At 44.7% G+C, this 20,966-nt stretch overlaps 1 protein-coding gene across 4 annotated transcripts in view; it reads left to right on the top strand.

Moving 5' to 3' along the window:
* The window catches only part of GPR39 (G protein-coupled receptor 39), a 245,138-nt gene that overhangs the window by 45,515 nt on the left and 178,657 nt on the right, over window positions 1-20,966 (top strand).

Here is a 20,966-nt window from a genome sequence, read left to right as displayed (position 1 = left end):
AACTTTTTATTTTTATATTTATTTATTTATTTATTTATTTTTAGTGCTGCACCTGTGTCATATGGACGTTCCCAGGCTAGGAGTTGTATCAGAGATACAGCTGCTGGCCATAGCCACAGCAATGTGGGATCCGAGCTGCAGCTGGTGACCTACACCTCAGCTCGAGGCAATGCTGGATCCTTAACCCACTGAATGAGGCCAGGGATAGAACCCAAATCTTCATGGATACCAGTCAGATTTGCTTCCACTGAGCTGCAATAGGAACTCATACAACCTATTTTTAAATCATAAATCTTGACCTGTTTTTGTCTTATCCCTACATTTAAGTAGATGCAGTGTTCTTCCTGAGGGCTTTGCTGTTGTTTTCCATTTATCTCAGGGAAAGTTCTTCCTCTGATGGTTTCTTAGGATAGGCTCATGGAAACAAAAGGCCTTAAATTCTTGCAGGTTCAAAAATTTTGATTTGTTACCATTATAATGAGTGATAATTTTTCTGGGTATAAAATTCTTGAGTCACACTTTGTTTCTTGGGGACTAACTACAAAGGTATTGGTCTATGGTCTTCTTGAGTTCCTGTTGTGGCTCAGCGGGTTATACACCCACCTAGTATCCATGAGGATGTGGGTTTGATCCCTGGCCTCACTCAGTGAGTTAAAGATCTGACATTACTGTGAGCTGTGGTATAGGTTGCAGTGTGGCTGGGATCTCATGTTGCTGTGGCTGTGGTATAGGCCATAAGCTGCAGCTCCTATTTGACTCTTAGCCTGGGAACTTCCATAGGCTAAAGGTGTTGCCCTAAAAAAAAAAAAAAAGGGCCTACTATCTTCTGATAGTAAATGATGCAGTGTAAAAGTCTGAGACCAATTTTTTTTTACCCCATCACAGGTGAGAGGTACCTGGCTTCCCAAAGATTCTTTGTCTTAAAAGATAGCAGATCATGTATGTTAACTTTTTCCTGGTCCTCCGTGACCTTCAATATATCCAAGTCTTCCATTTCCAGGAAGATGCATTGACTGTTTCTTTAAATAATCTTTTATGTCTTTTACCAATCTTTCTTTTCTGTCATTTTCTCTTAAATCCCTTTAAACTCTTCATTTATTCCCATTTTTCTCCTTTTTCCTGTCATTCTTTTTTCCTTTCTGTATTCTTAGGTAGGTCTTGTTTTCCTTGTACTGCTTTCAGTGTTGCCTTTATTTCTATAATGATTTTATTTTTTAAAATTTCATTTCTTTCCAGATTTTTGCTAGCTTAAGTTTCAGATTCTTCTGTCTTACCACATTTTGCATAAGTTCTTGCATATCTGCTTCATTGTATGTGTGCATGTGATTGCTTCATTAAATTAAAAAAAATTTGGAGTTCCCTTTGCGATTCAGTGGTAATGAGCCTGACTAGTATCCATGAAGTTTCGATCCATGACCCCATTCAGTGGGTTAAGAATATGGCATTGCCTTGAGCTGTGGTGTATGTTGAAGATGCGACTTGGATCCTGTGTTGCTGTGGCTGTGGTGTAGGCCAGCAGCTTTAGCTCTAATTTGACCCCTGGCTTGGAAACTTCCATATGCCACAGGTGTGACCCTGAAAAGCAAAAAATAAAAATCATGGCAAAATATTTATGGAGTCCCCTGGTGGCTCAGTAGATTAAGCATCTGGCATTGTCACTGCTGTGGCTCTGGGTACTGCTGTATTTCAATCCCTGGCCTGGTAACTTTCACATTCTATGAGAGTGGTAAAAAAAAAAAATTATGGTAAAGTATTAAGTCACATTTTTGTATCTGTTCCATGGCAAATGCAAAAAAGAAAAAAATCTTTTGCCATTTTTTGTGTTCTTTTCCTTATTTTTCTTGTAATTTTTTTTATAGAACCTATACTAGTTCCTTTTTTGATGACTTAGTTTTGAGGTAGGTGACCTTTGTTCCCCAGACCATAATTTGTAGGATTTTTGGAGAAGAGACCAGTATTCAAGGAGGGATTTTCCTTCCTTCCAGGGTTCTGTGTACATCTTTTGAGCCTTCATCCTGTCTAGCCAGTTAAGACCAGCGATTGCAGAGCTGTCCACAGTGTCAAACCTCTTTCCTCCCATCCTGTGGAAAGACTGCTTTCTGCACACATGACACGTCTGTGTGTCTCCTTATTCCAACCATCCTTATCCGCTTCTAGGAACAAAACCAGGTCCAGGAAGGCTCAAGCCTCTGAAATGGAGCCTAGGGGTACCCTTGCTCTGCTCCTGCTCTCTGTTCTTCCTTTGTGCTCACAGTTCCCTGTCTCCTGGGTTTATCAAAGGTAGAATTTGTGTTTGCTTCTTGGTTCAGGGTTGTTTCTGAAAAGGGAAGAATGAATGCTAGCCCTATGCCACCATGATCAAAGAGGAAGATTTCAGCCCTTTTTGAACAATCTCTTTTTCCGTTAACATAAAGTCTGTTTTTCCACACTTCTGGTTCCCCAGGAAGCAGATGGTTTCTTCTCCTTTTTTGGCTTCTCCATGTTTCCAAGGGAGGTCAGATTCTTTGTCCCCAGAAAGCTTTACTCTGACCTGCCTCTAAAACACCATTGTGCTTAGAGTGCATCCTGGGTGTAGCATCTACTGCCTTGCATTGCACAATCTTTATATATGTATGTATACTTCCTTAAATTATAGACATTTGGAGGCATAGTATGGGGCTCTCTAGTACTAACACAAGTCTGTGTGGTTGGTGCTATATCATGCTTATGGATTTTTCCCTTGCTGTTATGGTTTTCTATGCTATTTAGAATACTTTCATTGTGTCTCATGAATTCTGAGTCTCTGTATTTTCTACCTGGGCATTCTTCTTACTGAATTAGATACTATGTAGTTGGCATGTATTATATATATATATGTGGAGCCGTGGGTTAAGAATCCAGCTGCAACGGCTTGGGTTGCTACAGAGCGTGTTTAATCCCCAGCTGGCACAGTAGGGTAAAAGATCTGGCATTGCCATAGCTGCAGTGTAGATCGCAGCAGTGGCTCGGATTCAGACCCTAGCCTGGGAACTTCCATATGCCATGGATGCACCATAAAAAAAAATAAGACTTTATAACACATATACTGCTTCAGGTAAAGAACTGTGGGTAAGCACCCTCCTTGTATATATATGGCATTAGTCAGTGTCATTAGGAATAATTGTAGCTTTTTAGTAGTTTCAACGATTAGGTGGGCTCTTTTAATTAAATTTTTTTTTCTTTTTACATCTGGACCTGATGCATATGGAAGTTCCCTGGGCTAGCAGTCGAATTGGAGCTGCACCTGCCAGCCTACACCACAGCCACAGCAACACTGGATCTGAGCCACATCTGCGACCTGTGCCATAGCTTGCGGCTGTGCTAGATCTTTAACTCACTGAGTGAGGTCAGTGTTTGAAGCTTCATCCTCACAGATACTATGTTGGATTCTTAACCTGCTGAGCCACAATGGGAACTCCCAGTGCTCCTTTTAAAAGCACATCCCTACCCCAATTTCCCCCCCCCAAAAAAACAAAACAAAGCAAAACAAACATACTCCCTAGGTATAGTTTTTGTCATTATGTGATGATGTTCCTATAGACTATATTGGTCACATTCCAGAGTGTCAGACTTAAAGCTAAAAGGGTCGCTTAAGTAGAGGCATTTTAAAACCCAGGACTGCAGGATAAATAGTTTGAAAAACACACAAAAATCCCCAATGCAATCCTGATAAAACCTTCAAGAAATATGTCTCCCCATCTCCACCCCTACTCTCAGGCTCCTAACGATAACTGATTTGATCCAGTCCCTGTGCTTCAGCTTAGGAAGCTGACACAAGGAAGGATGGGACTTGTTCAAAGTGACACATTTCTTATGCATTTCTCCTGACCTGCTTTGCTGCTCTTACAAAGCATTTGTGCTTTCTCTCATAATCTAGAAAGCTCAAATGGGCAGATTCTTTGATGGATGGATCAAATGTGTCTGAAGGTCAGTTCGTGCTGAAATTAGGCTTGGTGTCTGGACTGGGAAGAGAAAACACTATTTTAGGGGAAAAGGAGCCATTGGAGCAGATTGGAAAATGTGCATTTGACACTAGTCAGTGAGTCTGGGCTCCAACTGAGAGGTCCAAATATGATAAAGGGCTGCAGAAGATAAGGTGATCATTCAAACCAGACCAGCCTCTTTGACCTCAGCCAGTTGGAGACTCAGTAGAACTAAACCGTTGTTTCTCCAAATAAGAAGAAGGGGAGGGCAAGGTTAATTTCCAATTTATGGGAAAGTATAGCATGATGGATTTGAAAACTCTGCCAACAATGTCTCTTTCTCTTTTTTTCCCTTACCTTTAATGTCTCTGTGGCTGAAATAATACTCTTTTAAATTTCATTTAACATCAACATGGCAGCTACTACTGTAACCTCAAGTGGCAAAGAAAGGCAAAATTGCAGAGCACAGCAGCTCTGGGCAGAGCTTTGGTAGAGGAGTCACCAAAGCCAAAACAGGCTGCCAGGGACATCCTGAAATTCATTGGCATAGCCTGTGCATACCTGGAAGGGGAGGAAGTGGGGAAGAGGGATGGAGCATGCAAGATGCTTAAGCTGTACTGGTTTGGGGAATGGAGGATGGGATGTACCAGAAACAGAATAGGTACCTACCCTGCCAAGAAAGTCCTAAAACCTTCTGGCTCCTTTGACAACTCTTGCCTTAGAATAATGATGTAGGCCCCGGAGGGCATTATTCTCATTGTACAGATGAAGGACATGAGTTCTTTTCTTTCCCCCTTTTCAGCTGCACCCATTGCATGTGGAAGTTCCTGGGCCAAGGATGAAATCCGAGCCACAGCTGTGACCTACCCAACAGCTGCAGCAGTAGCAGATCTATAAGCCATTGCAGCCACTGCATTGGGCCGGGGATCAAACTGACAGTACCACAGAGTTGAGCTGAATTGTTTACCCACTGCACCACAGCAGGACCTCCCACAGATGATGGAAATGAGATGCTGATAAATGAAGGGCTTGCCTGTGCTTACAAAAGTAGCTCCTGACAGAGCTCAGCTTATAGCCTTTACCTCTGGGCTCTTCCCTCCAGTCCTTCCAGAGTCCATCATGCACTCTTTCTCTGTGTTCTCACCAGAGGATATTTCTTAGGAACTTGTTAAATGCCTAGCATCCTGCTGGAAGTAATACCATAAAAAACTGTTACAACATTAATTCCAGACTATGAAGAGCTTATTTTAAAATATTATTGTGTACACTTTCACTTTGGAAAGTGACATAGCACCTTTCATAAAATTTGGAAAATAGCAAGAAAAGAAACATTTAAAATAATTTCAGCCTGCTAACCCTACTGCGACAATCATCTGAGTCTCTGGCCTTCTGGTTACTTTCCTCATTCATACATTTAGCCTTGTTAAAAAAACCTATAATTTCATTTCTTGCTATTTTCATATAGCTTTTTGTCATAAGTAATTTCCCCTATAACCACTTTCATGGCAATAGAATAGTTGCAAAGAGCTTCATCATATGCATTTACTAGCCATAGTATTAAAGCATTTTATTGTATTAATTGAGTAAATATCTGGAGTGCCTTGTGCCAAGGCACTCCTGGCAGCCATTGCTCTGGTGATTGTCACCTTGACGTGTGCCAAGGGATTGGAATGTTCACAACCACATTGCTGGGAGCCGCCACAAGTTAGAGGCAGTCCCAGGCTTTTTTTTCCCCTGGCCCTTCCTATGTTCATGGGCCACTGGTGGCACCAACCACATTCAGGCTGGCTGGGGACAAGGTCCAGGCAGTAAGATCACCCTAGATCTGTTCACAATTTCCTTCACTAATTCTTCCTCATGGCTGTTTTAATCATCTTCTGTTCATCCCCTTGGTGAGTTAGGAGGGATACCCTGGGAGTTAGGAGGATGGCTCAACCTGCACCACCTCACATGTTACAGATGAAATCAATAGCAGCTTATGGTCACATACTACCGCCTTGGGGAGGTAGAGACTGCACAGCACTCAGGGCCACCCAGGGGCTGCGCTTAGGACAGAGGGAACAACCAGAGGCTGTGAGAGGTAAGCTTTGTCATGTCAAGAGCATGGGGTGCCTCCTGCTTCTTGCTGGAGAGTGTGACTGGCTGGTGCAAACTGAAACCTAGACTCAGCGATGAGTGTGGACCGCACTTGGTCTGTTTGATAAAGAGGACTGTTTGGTAAGAGAACGCACCTAATATTGAGCCTTGATTTTTGATCCCACACCCCAGGGACAAAAATTGTTTCCCTTCCCCCGCCCTGGCCCATCCGATTTCTCCAACACTTCCCTCCTGTGCTTTTTGGTTAGTCGTTTCAGCCCTCTTGGCTTTTCTTGGTCATCTTTGAGAGGCTGATGATGGGGATAGTTAATAGACAGCCTGGGAGTTCCTATCATGGCGCAGTGGAAACGAATCTGACTAGGAACCATGAGGTTGCAGGTTCAATCCCTGGCCTCGCTCAGTGGGTTAAGGATTTGGTGTTGCCTTGAGCTGTGGTTTAGGCCGCAGACGCTGCTCAGGTCTGGCGTCGCCGTGGCTGTGGTGTATAGGTACAGCTCCGATTAGATCCCTAGCCTGGGAACCTCCACATGCCGTGGGTATGGCCCTAAAAAAAGACAAAAAGACACACACACACAGAGAAATATATATATATATTTGACATACACATATATATAGTTGACAGACAGCCTGGTTTCAAGTCCAGGCTTGGCCATGTGCCAGCTGGGTGGTATTAGGAAATCCTTTCCCCTATCTGTGCCTTGGTTTCCTCATCTGTGAGACAGAGTTGGTTGTAATAAGACTACTTACCTCACAGGATTGTTGTAAGGAGTAAAAGGTTGTATACGTAACGTTTATAGCACAGTGCCTTATGTGTGCTAAGTACTAATATTATGCTTCTCTCTACTGGAGTTCTGTTCTTGAGTTTAGTTGTATTAAGTGAATAATAATAATAATATGCTTTACTTTTCAGCTTTTCTTCCTGCTCTCTGTCTCCAAGGCTCCAGTTAGCATATATTCATTTTACAGAAATAGAATCTGGCCATTATTGTCATTTATTGGTGAATGCATCCATTTGTTTTTCTCTTTGGCCAAGAACCTCTGCCGTGTACCAGGCACTGTTCTGGGTGATGGGATCTATGCATGAAGGAGACAGGTGAACCCCTCAGGAGCTGAGGCTTACAGTCTACTCTGGGGTGGCTGGTGACACAACATGGGCTAGTAAATGAACAGAAAGGTAATTATGGCTGGTGACAGGAGCTCTGAAGGAAGAAGGAGACGTGAAGAGAAGGCCATTGGAGGGACTCCTTGGTTCCCTTGTGCAAGGCAGCTGGGAGAAGGCAGGGCTTTTGTTTGCAGACCAGTCTCTCTCATTCTGGGGGTGGTCTGAGGTCCCCAGAGGCCCACAGATTTTCTGTTTCTTCTCACGTTTGGTGATGGTGACAAGATTTATCAATACTGGCTTTCAAAGAGTATGTATGATTTATCTTCTTTGATATCCTCCCCCCATCCATTGTCTCCTTCTGACCCTGCCAAGTTGGGTTTGGTCTTCTTAACCCAGTATGTGCATCCGTTTTGATCTAGAATCAGGAAAATGAACAAAGCAATACAGGGGCAGAGATGCAAGAAGCGAAAGAGACTTCCTTTGGGAAGGTGAACTTAATTGTTAAATAGGAAGCTTTGTAGGAGTCCAGAGACAGACGGAGAAAGACAAGGCCCACTTATACTTCTCGGTTATTTATGGCTGCATGACAAACCACTCCAAAATTTACTAGCTTGGAATGGCAGTGATTTGTTATTTCTGGAGATCCTGTGCATTGTTCATTATTTCCTCTGCAGGTTTTCTGGGGCTCTCTCATCCAGCCGCAGAAGGGATAGGACCAGAAGGTCCCTAATGGACTCACTCGGTGCTGGCTTTAGCCTGGAGCACCTCTGCTCTCCTCCCCCAGGGGGCTGGAGCAGCCTCCTATATTGGCAGCATTCGAAGACGTGAAGTGGAATTCCTGCTGTGGTGTGATGGGATTGACAGTGTCTCTGCAGTGACAGGGTTCCGGGTTTGATCCCCAGCCTGGCACAGTGGGTTAAGGATCCTACAGCCTGTGGTATAGGTTGCAACTCTGGCTCAGATTTGATTCTAGGCCTGGGAGCTCCATAACTCTATAAGCTGTGTGGTGGCCCAAAAAGGAAAAACAAAAAGCAAACAAAGACAGTGAAGGTAGAATTGCAAGACCTCTTGAATCCTAAGTTCTGGAGACCATATGTGTCACTTCTGCCACATTCTATTGGCCAAAGGAATTGATAACACCAGCCCAGATTCTAGTCAATGAGATTGATGTTGAAAAAAATCCCATAGTTCCTGTTACTGAAGCAGAGTTAAGAAAGCTGCAGAAGTGCCATGTCAGCACATCCATGAGGAATGACACCCGGGGCTGTACTGGCTTGATGTCTTCTTGGATGAAACAACGTATGTATCAATACGGCTTTTGGTGTCGGGTTGTGTAGAAAAAGTTGAGCAAAGGAGGCCTGCAGCTGCCAACCTTAGACCGGCCTGCTAGCAAGTGGGCCCTTGGCTGGTGTCTGAGAACATGGATTTTAGGAGCGTTCCTGTTGTTCCCTGACTGATGAGGATGATTTTCTGTGTCTAGACTCGTGCAAAAAAAATGGTTTATACTAAATCCCTGCTTTCCTTGTGGGAGTCTGAAACTTTGATATTAGGGCAGAGGGTGCTCTTATGACCTGCCCTCAATACAGATGCTGAGTACTAAGTCTCTAATTAGCTTCCTCCAGGCAGAAACAGGCAGCACAGGCTGCTATATTTTGTTGCTGTGTGAAGGCTGGCTATGTGACACCTCCTGGGAGGAAGAGAGGAGGAGGAAGCTCTGTGTGGGTTCCCCTAGACTCTGGCTGTGTCTTTGACCTTCTAATCTGACTGTGCTTCCTTCCTATGTCCCTGTAATAAATCATAGCCACGAGGACAGCTATATGCTGAGATCCATCGGTCCTTCTAGCAAATCTTCCCAGGTAGGAGTGATCTTAGGGATCTTGGCACATTAATCATTTAAAAAAACTTTATTGAAGTATAGTTGATTTATAATGTTGAGTTAATTTCTGCTGTAGGGCAAAGAGACTCAGTTATGCATATATATGTATTCATATAAATATATAAATTTATACTTATATGTGTATACATATAATATATGAATATATGTATAAATGTATTCTTATATATGTATACTTATGTGTGTATTATATATATTCTTATATATGTATACTTTATATATGCTTATATATATGTTTTCCATATATTATATATTATATTCCACATAAAATATATAATATATCCATATATAACATATACCATGCTTACACATATTTCATATATAAGTAAAATATATGTAATATATTATAATATGTTTATACCTATATATGTATACATAGAAATATATACATATATAAACATATTCTTATGTATACTTACATATACTTATGTGTATTCTTATATATGTATATAAACATATTCTTATGTATACTTACATATACTTATGTGTATTCTTATATATGTGTATACATATATTCTTATGTAATATAAAGTATGTAATGTATATCATATAAGTATATATGATATATAGTCTCATATATATATGTATACATATATACATTCTTTTTCATATTCTTTTCCATTATGGTTTCTTACAGGATATTGAATATAGTTCCCTGTGCTATGCAATAGGACCTTGTGTTTATCCATTCTGTATATATAATAGTTTGCATCTGCTAATCCCAAAGTCCCACTCCAAGCCTTGCCCATGTCTCTCCCCCTTGGCAACCACAAGTCTGTTCTCCATGTCTCTGGCCCTTTAATCTTATTCTCTTATGCATTCAGCGTTGTAAGAAGGTGGGAGCCAATTGCCAGGTGTCAGGGACAAATACCAGGATGTCACCGTGGGGGCTTTTATGCCTGGGTGGGAAGTAATGGCATGTTTCTTTGGAGTCAGGAGGTGGCTATATAGCGGGGTTTTCTTCTTCTTCTTCTTTTTTTTTTTTTTTTTTTTGGTCTTTTTAGGGCTGCATCCGTGGCATATGGAAGTTCCCAGCTAGGGGTTGAATTGGAGCTGTAGCTGCTGACCTACACCACACCTCACAGCAATGCCAAATCCTTAACCTACCAAGCGAGGCCAGGGATCGAACCAGCGTCCTCATGGATACTAGTCAGATTCGTTTCTGCTGATTCACAACAGGAAGTCCCCATAGCGGTGTTTTGAAATGGTGGTTTGGCTTACTGATTAGTGAGGTTCGTTTGGATTTGTGAGTGTAATTTCTTTAATTGGTAATAAGTAGGTGGTAATTTGAAATACGTGCGAGCGATTGGTTCCTTCTGTACAGCCTCTTTCACTAAATGAGAATGTATTAATTGAAGCAAAAAACAAAACAAAGCATAAGAGAAGCCATTTGGCCCTGACCAGAATGGGACAGTCACCTGGAGTAAATCTGTAACGACAGCTTATTGGGTCTGTCTTCAAAGAGGTCCTCTTTGTCCCCTGCTTCTAAACTAGGTGATGAGCACACCCCACACACCCCACCACACGGGTGCTGGGACGTGTGACTAGTAAAGTCAGCCACGAAACTCTTTACTCTGCTGCCCTGTACCCTGTCTCTAGCCCGCTGTGCTGGTGGTGTTGGCAGTGAAGGTGACCCTGAGAGTGCGATCAGTGCCAGCTATCACCAGCCCCTGTTGCAGCCTTTTCTATTTTCTGGAAAGTCCCTGGAGGTGGAGGTGGGGGTGGGGGCAAAGAGCCTGGTGTCTGAGAAAAGGCATACGAATCTTCCTTAGCAGGTTTAAGGTGAAGTCCGTCCAACAGCTTTCGAAGGAGCATTTCTTAATATTTGAGAACAGGAGGAGGGGTTGTGTAAAAGGACTTAAAATTTACCAGAGATGGGTTCATTTTCTTACCCTGCCACTTCATCACTGTGTGACCTCAGGTAAGTTAATTGATCCCTCTGATCCTTCATGTCATAAACTCAGAGCAGTTAAGCAAGAAAAATGAGACAGTGTCTACAATGCATCTGAATTGGTGCTTAGGATAAGGGAGCTGTTTCTTCAATTTGAACCCCGTTTTTTGTGATGAGAATCTAAAATACTTTGTTCATATGTACAATATTGGCCAGATTTTCTGTAATGAGCAAGTATTTTCTCTATGATTAGACAAAGAAAAAAAAAAAACCCATAGTTTAAAAGCCTATTCCTTGCCATGCCTCACATGTTTTCTCTTGAGCTGAGCCTTTTTTTTGGGTCACCTGTGCTCTTGACCATCGGTCTCTCTGAGCTGTCTCGGTACATTAGCATCAAGAGGGGCTTCGAAGGATCCATTTCTTAACTGAGTGACTGAAGGATTTTTTGTCATTGATAGAGATACATTACCTCAAATATTTTCTCAATTTTTCAGTAATTGTAATTTGAGTTTTTTTTCAACCAGAATCATTTTCTCTTGGCAAGTTCTCAACCAGAGTGTCAAAAAAAGAGAGGGAAAAAAATGCCTGTTCCTCCTTTTGGATGGTCCTTTTTTTCCAACTTTATTTTCCTTGAGATGGTCCTTTTTTCCAACTTTATTTTCCTTGAGCTTTGGTTTTTGTTTCCCTTCCAGCTAGTAATGAAATGCGCTTTGCAGGAAAGGTCAGGGGAAGCTCCTGCAAACTATAACGCTGACGACTGTTCATGGGGCCAAGGTCACCTGAGTTCTGTGGAGTCTGCTAAGAAAATCTCTGTGGGGCCAGGTTTCTATGCTGCTCCTCTCCTACAGGATAAGTACAGAGGGCAGCAGACCCCCAGGCTGATGGGTCTGGGTTCTTTATGGAAAACTCCCCACACAGGCAGAGTGAGCTGAGAAGGAACCATGGTGTATAAATCAGTTGCCAAATCTCCTCTGGTGTTCTCTCCCTGTCTACAAAACTGTAACTGGAGAAGGTCTGGTAGAGGATTTCTGGGCTGTTTTTTTTCCTGGAAAACTTTGAGGGAGCAGAGGATGGTCCCTGTGACAACTGCCTCGAACCCGCTCCCCCTGACTTGCTCTGTTGTTATATCGAAGCTTGTGGGAGTTCTCCCTCTCACACTAGACTATAAACTCACTCTTCCTGTGTGGCAAGGCTGCCCCCCACCTTCATGTTATGTAATTTTTTTTTCTTTTTAGGGCCACACCTGAGGCCTGTGGAAGTTTCCAGGTAGGGGTCAAATCGCAGCTACAGCTGCAGGCCTACGCACAGCTACAGCAACTCGGGATCCAAGCCAAGTCTGCGACCTACACCACAGCGCACAGCAATACTGGATCCTTAACCCACTGAGCAAGGCCAGGGATTGAAACCGAGGCCTCATGGATACTAGTTGGGTTTGTGAGCCCCTGAGCCATGACAGGAGCTCCTATATTTTTTTAATACCTTGAAAAATACCTCTCCAAAACTGGTGCTTATATGTGTAATGGACAGTGGTGCTCTAATGGGAGAAAGGTAGGAGCTGGAGAAATGTTGGGGCAGCAAACATCATAAGAAATGCCTTCTAACCATTTTTAGAGCCATGTGGAGCCATCACAGTGTCTCAGTTTTTAGGGGAAGCCCAAGAATTGAGAATCAGTCCATAGGCAGGGATTGAGCACAACTCAGTACCTAGCCAGGTACTGGCCACTGGGTGGCATTCAGAGCTTCAGAAGATATAAGCTCTCTAGAGACAAATTGTTGAGCAATGGCACTGCCAGTGAAACTTCAGTGGATGCTAAAGGCATTGTATGTTCTAGCACCAAGCTGTGTGGTATTAAAGTCAGCAAAGGCAGAGAACCTAATGGCCCAGAACAGTTGGGTTGGGCTTCCCTGCAGGAGGCTGAAATGAAACTGGGATCCAAAGGTCAGGCAGTGTCCACATGGATTAACTCTTCATACTCCTTTGGAGCAAATCTGCTTCCACTTCTCTTAAACCTCAGAGAATTTCCCAGGAGTTATTAGATGATTTACTGAATAGCCCTGAGCTAATAAAATCTAGCAGTTAAGGAGTTCCCTGGTGGCTCAGTGGGTTAAGGATTTGGCATTGTCCCTGCTGTGGCACGGGTTCAATCCCTGGGCTGGGAACTTCCACCTGCCATGGGTATGGCCAAAAACAAACAAAACCCCAAACAAACCCTAACTTAAGAAAACAAACAAACAAAAAAAAGGAGTTCCTGCTATGTTGCAGTGGGTTAAGAATTTGACTGCAGAGGGTTGGGTTGCTGTGGAGGTGCAGGTTCAATCTCCAGCTGGCATAGTGGGTTAAAGGATCCAGCATTGCCACAGCTGCAGCATACGTTGCAGCTGTGACTCAGATTTGGTCCCTGGCCCAGGAACTTCCATATGCCTTGGGTGTGGCCATACATTTTTTTAAAAATCTAAAAAATCTAAGTATTAAATTCACCCTTTCCTTACCCTTCCCAAGCATCTTATAGTTGGCTTCCCATTTCTCCAAGCCTCAGCACCTAATACACTCTCCTTAGAAGTCCGGTCCCCAGCACTCAGCCCAACGCTGGACAAGGTGGGAGGTTCTTTTCTCTGCTAAATAAAGCTGCACAAAGGGAATCTATCTTCAAAATTAAATTCTACCCAACCAACATTTCTCAAGTATCTGATTTCTCTCTGAGTACATAACCCAAACGCAACAATGAAGAGTTTCCTGCACACTCAAAAGAGTTTGCCTTTTAGACTAGAAGAAAAAAAAATGACCCCACATTATCTGCTCATTAAGATAGAAAGTGAGAGGAGCTGTAACAAAGAAGGGTGAGATGAATGCTAGCGGGGAAAGCTTCATGGAAGAGGAAGGCTAGTCTGTAAGGAGCACGTGGAATTTACAAATGTGGAAACGCAGGGCGAGGGTGGGGTGGGTGGGAGATTGCCCATGTCATCCAGAGGGCACGGTGTAAATGGAGACACAGGTGACAGGAGTAGGGTGTGGTCTAGGTTTAGGCTGGGGATGCGAATGGAGGTTGTCAAGGCAGTTAAGCCTGGAGTGATGAATGGATCTTGGAACAGGAGGCTGAGAGATTGGGCACTATCCTCCAGGCGGGAGGATGTTGGCAGAATTTTGAGCAGAGAAAGGACATGAACTTTAGACTGGCTGTTCCATTATGCGTTACGCATGTGCATGGAGTGGGAGGGGGTGGGTTGTGAATTGAGGGTGGGAGGTGACCAGCACGGGGAGGCCAGGTCAGGTTTCCTTTCCTCTGAAAGTAATCCAGGCAAGTGAGAACGAAGGCTGAAAGTAGAGCAGTGGTGTCCCAGTGGCCATGAGCCTGGAAGGGAGGGGACAGGTGAGAGAGGGGAGGCAGGAGGAGGTTTTGCTCGTCTCTTCTTCTCCCCAGGTAAGGGAAAGCTGTCATTTAACAGCCGTTTTAGGATTGCAGGAACCTAATGCTTTTACCTGCAAAGAGAATGCTGCTCTTGCAATTTGACATTGAGAGCAAGAGACGGCCTTGCTGAGAAGTAATTCATTCCTGTTCAAAGTCCTTGGGCGGCATCCCTGGGGCTTTGGGTGGTTCGGCTCTCCTGTGAACCTCCTCTAGGTGGCGCCACCCCCTTGCCACAGCCTTGCCTGGCACGCAGTCCCTGCAGATGCAAGGGAAAAAAGAGCAGTCTCCCATTTTTATCTTAGTGCAGTTTACAGCCCCGACTGACACTTCCTATTGAAGCTCAAATGAGTGGCTGGGGGCAACTCATACATAATTTCCTTCTATTTAGTGACTTCCTCCACCATGGGGTCTGCATGATTTCTGTTCATTTAATTAAAGGTTATATGGGCAAATTGTTATCCTCGGGAGTGCCAGTGTGCAGGGAGCGTTTCTGGAATGCATGGAAGGGTAATTCCCTTTGCCCTTTATTGCTTCTGCAGGCCCTATGAAATTGAATCGCAAATAACACATTTTAGAAACCGGCTGAGGGACCAAGGCCTGCACTTCCTTAGGCTTTAATGAGACCCAGAGTGTGTGTATGTAAAAGATCGACCCCCTGGTCAGGCAGGCTAGATGGAGGGGCCCAGCTGAATAATGAAACCGAGTGCCTTTTCCCCATCCCCACTTCTTTCCCCAGACCTAGAGTTCAGCAGCCTTCCCTCCTACAAGAGTATCTGAATCCAGTGTCTGGTTCTGCCTTTGAAGCATCCAGAGGGCCCATTACTGTTAATGACGCCTCTTCTCGATATCAGGAAGAGATGGGTCCCAGTTACACACAGACTGGAACACAGTTAGTCCATGAGTAGATACCACTTTGCCTTTCCATTCTCCCTCTCCAGTGTGGCTGCAGCTCCTGAAGTTCTTGTGCATGAAGATACCAAGGGGTGGACCCTGTTAGGGCAAAGTTGTCTCCTCCCACAGCAGATGACAAAAGTCTGTAAAGTTCACAGGATGCAAAGGTCTCCAAGTACTGTATTGGGAAGTGACAGGGTGAGTGTGGGCTGAAGGCCAGCAGTGACCCCTCAAGACGGTGAAGTTCCCTCGAACACACCTCCACATGGGCAAGGGCTGTGATCGTGAGTGGAGATGACTGCCTCCAGTTGGGATGTGACTGAGATTGAGGGGCTGGGTACTAGTACCTTGGTGCCTCATACTGTCCTCGCAGCAAGTGAGCAGTTCCACAGAGGAGAGGTGTGGGGCTGCCATCGCTAGTGGCGGGGTTGGGGATGCTATGGAAGGAGAGGGTAAAGTGGGCAGGTGTTAGTATTGAGTTGTGTAGTTGGGGTAGCCTCCTTGAGATGGTGACATGGAAACACAGTTTTTTTTTTTGTTTGTTTTTTTGCCTTTTCTTGGGCCACTCCCGCGGCGTATGGAGGTTCCCAGGCTAGGGTTCTAATCAGAGCTGTAGCCACCAGCCTATGCCAGAGCCACAGCAACGCAGGATCCGAGCCATGTCTGCAACCTACACCACAGCTCATGGCAACACCGGATCGTTAACCCACTGAGCAAGGGCAGGGATCGAACCCGCAACCTCCTAGTCGGATTCGTTAACCACTGCGCCACGACGGGAATTCCGGAAACAGTTTTGAGGAGGTGAGGGAGTCAGTGGGGAAGATATTCAGAGGAAGACTGTTCCAGAAAGAGGGTAGCGTGGGGAAACTGGCCCTTTCTAAAGTGGGAGCATGCCAAGTGATGGGGGACCCAGTGAGTAACTGCAGCAGAGTGAGCAGGGAGGAGAAGTCAGAGAACTGGACCAGGGACAGACATAAATGCTCTGTTGGCCACCCTAAGGATTGCTGGCTTCTACTGTGAGTGTAATTGTGAGCCTTTGGTCTGTGATAGTGTTATTTGTATGACCATCAGCCAATCAGGCGTCTTAGAAGCCCTTGCTCAGGATTTCTGACAGAAGCATCGTGAGCAGGCCGGGCCATCCGCAGTGTGGATCTATTTCAGTGAAGATGGGAAAGGCGCTTAGTGACGTCGCCTGGCCACCAGGCTGGGCTTCCCAAAAGCATTGTGCCACATTGAGAACTCAAGGTCCATCCATGCTGCTGAGACTGGGCATGCAGTGATGACAGAAGAAGTTTTTGTCTGAACTGTGGGCCACTTTTCCCTTCATAAAGAGCGATGGCTAAGTGCACACTTGCCCCCTTGCTTCCTGGTGAGGGGGTTGTGATGAAGCAGCAGTCCACGTCCATTGCCATCACTTCCTGAAACTCACCTGTAAAGCAGGCTGAGTTCACTCTTCCTCCATCAGTTAGTCATAAAGAATTCCCCATGAGGCCAAGGATGTGGACTGGGAAAACGGCGCTGATACCACAGCAGTAAGTAACATGGTAGTCACCGGACCATGGAATTTACCTTTTCAAGCAGATTACTTCTGCTGGCTAGATCTGCTTGAGTCTGGTACCAAATGTACCTCTTTCACCCTTCAGTGGATAGTTACCACACCAGCCTGGCCCTCTAACTCTATGGATATAGTAACATTCGGCTCATGGACAGCTCAGGCCACAGAGTCACCAGGTGTTCCAAGGTCAGATGTTAGTTTCCTCTGAGACCCAGTAGCACACAGGAGCTGTTTTTCAAAGTAGTTCCTGGCTGCAGAGGACATGGTCTTGCTTAAGAACTGCACTGCGGATCTCATCTGGCACTGGCCCGGCACCCTTATCCACCACAGGTCCCTCCTGTGCCATCCAGCTTGCTGTACCATGCAGTTCAAGTGGTGGGCAGCTTGTAACACAGCCTGTACCTGCTGCAGATTCTTTTCTTCCTCTGGCAGCTTTCTGATCCCCCAGATAGATACATTTAAGGAGTTTTTCCAAGTGCTAAGTACTGCATTAAAATCTGGATCATTCCAGGAGTTCCTGTTGTGGCTCAGTGGTTAATGAACCTGACTAGTATCCTTGAGGACGTGGGCTTGATCCCAGCCTCACTCAGTGGGTTAAGGATCTGGCATTGCCGTGAGCTGTGGTGTAGGTCACAGACATGGCTCTGATCCCTTGTTGCTTGCTGTGGCTGTGGTGTAGGCCAGTAGCTCCAGCTCCAGTTGGACCTGTAGCCTGGGAACCTCCATATGCCACGGGCATGGTCTTAAAAAGACCAAAGACAAAAAACAAAACAAACAAAAAAACCCTAGATCATTCCAACAAGTACTGATGCTGCTTGCTTAGTAGTAGGTGTACAAGGTATACCAATTTCTCCCTTACTTTGGAGGGATGTCCAGGAATGCCGCAAGCCCCTGGAAGCTCTAGAAATGCCACTGATTTGTGAGCCCCTAAATATTTGTGGGGTTTGTGTCTCATCTTCCAACATGCATGTATGCTCTTATCAAAGTATGTAAAGTAGTGGCCACTTCCTGCTCCCCAGGACAGTTAGTGTGACATCATCAAAATAAAGGAACAATGTGTTGTTGTTCTTTTTTTTTTCTTTTTTCTTTTTTAAGGCTGCACCTGTGGCATATGGAATTTCCTGGGCTAGGGGTTGAATCAGAGCTGCAGCTGAGGTCTATACCACTCAGCCACAGCAACCCCAGATCCCAGTTGCATCTTCCACATATGCCACAGCTCATGGCAACGCCAGATCCTTAACCCACTGAGCGAGGCCAGGGATCGAACCCAAAGCCTCATGGAAACTAGCCTGAGTTCCTAACCTGCTGAGCCACAATAGGAACTCCACCAATGAGTTGTTCTATAGAATGACACAACATTCTGCAAAATGTGAAATTCCCCGAGGACTATATTTTGATCGGAGAATTAACAGAGCGCTAAAGCTATTCTGGTTCAAGGTATATTGCAGTCAGAATTACTTTTGATTCTGTCTCTAATGGATATTGAAAGAAAAAAAAGTATTTATCATCTCGGGACTGGGGTCCATTCTGACCTGTTTTAGTAAAGCTCTCAGCCCATCATTTGGCACTGAGGCTAAGGCTTGGTTAGTTTCCCTATGTGCTATTGGCCCCTAACACTATGCACCTGGATTCTAGAGGCCAGTCCAGTGCCTTGGCAGATAGGATGTGGATCACTATTCCTGCCTTTTTCGAGTCTTTGGTTGTGGCACTAGTCTCTTCAGTTCCTTCAGGAGTGCAGAAACACTTACTGTTTGTTATCTTGTCCAGGAAAGGAGGCAGTTTCAGCGGCTGCTTTTGGCCTTTATTTTCATAATGGCTCTTACTCCACAGGTCAGGAAGCAGATGTGGGGTGTTGCTTGCAGCTAAGTCTCTCTATCCCATTTACACACTTAGTTATGGGTGAAGTGACCACAGTGTGGGTCAAGGGCCTTATTAGGCCCATTGTGACTCAGGCTAAAATTGCCCTTGTCACATGGTTTCGTAAGCCCTCACTCTGACCAGAGGAGCATGGTGGCCTGTTTTAGGTTCCTTGGTATTAGCGTCAGATCAGACCCTGAAATTAACAGTTTTAGAAATTTCTGGATTTCCCCCCTTTTCAAAGGCTTAGTTTCCCAGGCAAATGGTCACCAGCCTCTGGGGGAAGAATCGGAGGTGTGTTTTCCACATAGGCTTGCAGAACTGGTGTTGCAGACTCCTTCCTAAGGGAGACCTGGCCTACTCTCCAGTCTGCCTCCCCCTCCCCATCCTGACCTCCAGAATGTGAACCCCATGCCAGGACATACCTCAGGTTGGGCAGGGATAAACAGGCCCTGTTCTGGGAAGTAACAGACTGTGCAGCAAAGAAGTTGTAGGACTTGGTTAATATATACTTTGGATGTGGAGCAATGGGTCTGTGAATGGACTTAAATCTGGAAAACGGATGAATGGACTGTGCTTTTCCACTGTGGTCGCCATCAGCCTTCTGCTCAAAAGCTCTTGTGTGTATCACTGTGTGTGTGTGTAGTTTTGATTATACAGATCAAGCAACACCCTAGTCAGGTGCCAATCCATCTTGTCCCCTGGAACAGCATGATCTTTTACCTGTCACCAAAGATCACTGTCAGTCAAAGGCACACAAGTGCTGCTCCAGCCACTATGCGTGTATGGTAATTATGCCCAACTTGCTTCTGGTTGGGCAGTGCTGCTTCCCTGCCTAGGCCATCCTGGATCCCCTTTATATTAGGGATCTTGGTTCCATGGCAGCAGGTGCATGGCAACTCCTGCCTACAAGGATGGCCTCCACAAAACATCTGGATGATTCTTGCACCCACCTCCTCAGGGCATTTCCTCTTGACTTATTGAAAGAAGTGTCCATTGAGCTCTCAGGGAATTTAATCACAAGGGGAGTCTCAGGTCTTTTAGTCCATCCATTCTAACAATTCCATGTTTCTGAACTTTTTGACCTTTTCTTTAGAATGATGCCAAGGAACTTCTAGTATCTTCACCCCTTTATCTGTAGGCCATCATTGTGCCCTTGTTTCTGGGACTCACCCAGCATTGTGTTAGGACTGGCTTTGGGTGTCCTTATCAGCTCATTGAATCCTGAGTCTCAGGTGAGTGCCCTCCTGCCAATCACTGTCCCCATCTGTCCTTTCACTCCACCTTGTGGTCTGTCACCTTCAAGGTTCACTCTTGCACATACGCCAAGTCCTACAGTTCCTTTGGTGTACAGTCTGTTATCTCCTAGAATAGACCCTGGATAGCCCTGCCCACATGGTAGCAAGTCCTAGCACTGGTTAGTGGTACATGGGGACAGATCCCAAAGAGGAGAAATGCTATTTGCCACCCACCTGACTCAGGTAAGATCAGTACAACATCTCGAGGTAAGTTGATGGGAGGAGGGAAGGAGGGAATTCTTCTTTTGGCCTAAAGCCTCCAAGATTCTCAGGCTTAACCTCAGAGATGTCCCCATCCCAGATTTCCTCCTCCCACTCTTTCCCAGGAGGGCTCTGATTCTGACACAGGAGGCATGTTTAAGCAATACATTTAATTAGCCAGTCTGACACATGTGAAAATCATACCCTAGGCCTGATTTTTAGCACCGTCTGTTTGGCAGTCGTAGGAGATGAGTGTCTCTTTTAAAATGATAGAGGGTCCTAACACTTTTGGAACATGCCTTAGGCTGGCAATTAGCTGCCCTGATTTAATTTACTTTTTGCAAGGTTTCAAATGTCTTCCCAAATAACTGTTTGACACTACCATCATTACAGTTATCATTGTCCTCTCAATCAATTGATGCAGCCATTTGACCTTCCAATGTCTTGCACTTTACTGGCACCTCATCTCAATCAACTGCAGATGAACGCTTAACTAATTGTGATGTTCATGTCTGCCAGGGGTTAATACCATCCCAGTTATCACCAGCAGGAAGGCATCAAGAGCTGTAAAGAGTAAGACTATATTCTAGTTGCTTTGCTTTTTTAAATTTTATTTTTTAAATTAAAGTGGAGTTGATTTATAATATTGTACCAATTTCTGCTGTAGAGCAGTGTGACCCAGTCATTTATACACACGCACACATATTCCCTTTCTTACATTATCTTCCATAATGTTCTATCCCAAGAAATTGGATATAGTTCCCTGTGCTGTATAGTAGGACCTCATTGCTTACCCATTCTAAATGTAATAGTTTGTATCAACCAACCCCCA

Source organism: Sus scrofa, chromosome 15 (genome assembly GCF_000003025.6).
Source record: "Sus scrofa isolate TJ Tabasco breed Duroc chromosome 15, Sscrofa11.1, whole genome shotgun sequence".
Taxonomy (NCBI): domain Eukaryota; kingdom Metazoa; phylum Chordata; class Mammalia; order Artiodactyla; family Suidae; genus Sus; species Sus scrofa.
This window is presented reverse-complemented; position numbering and strand designations above follow the sequence as displayed.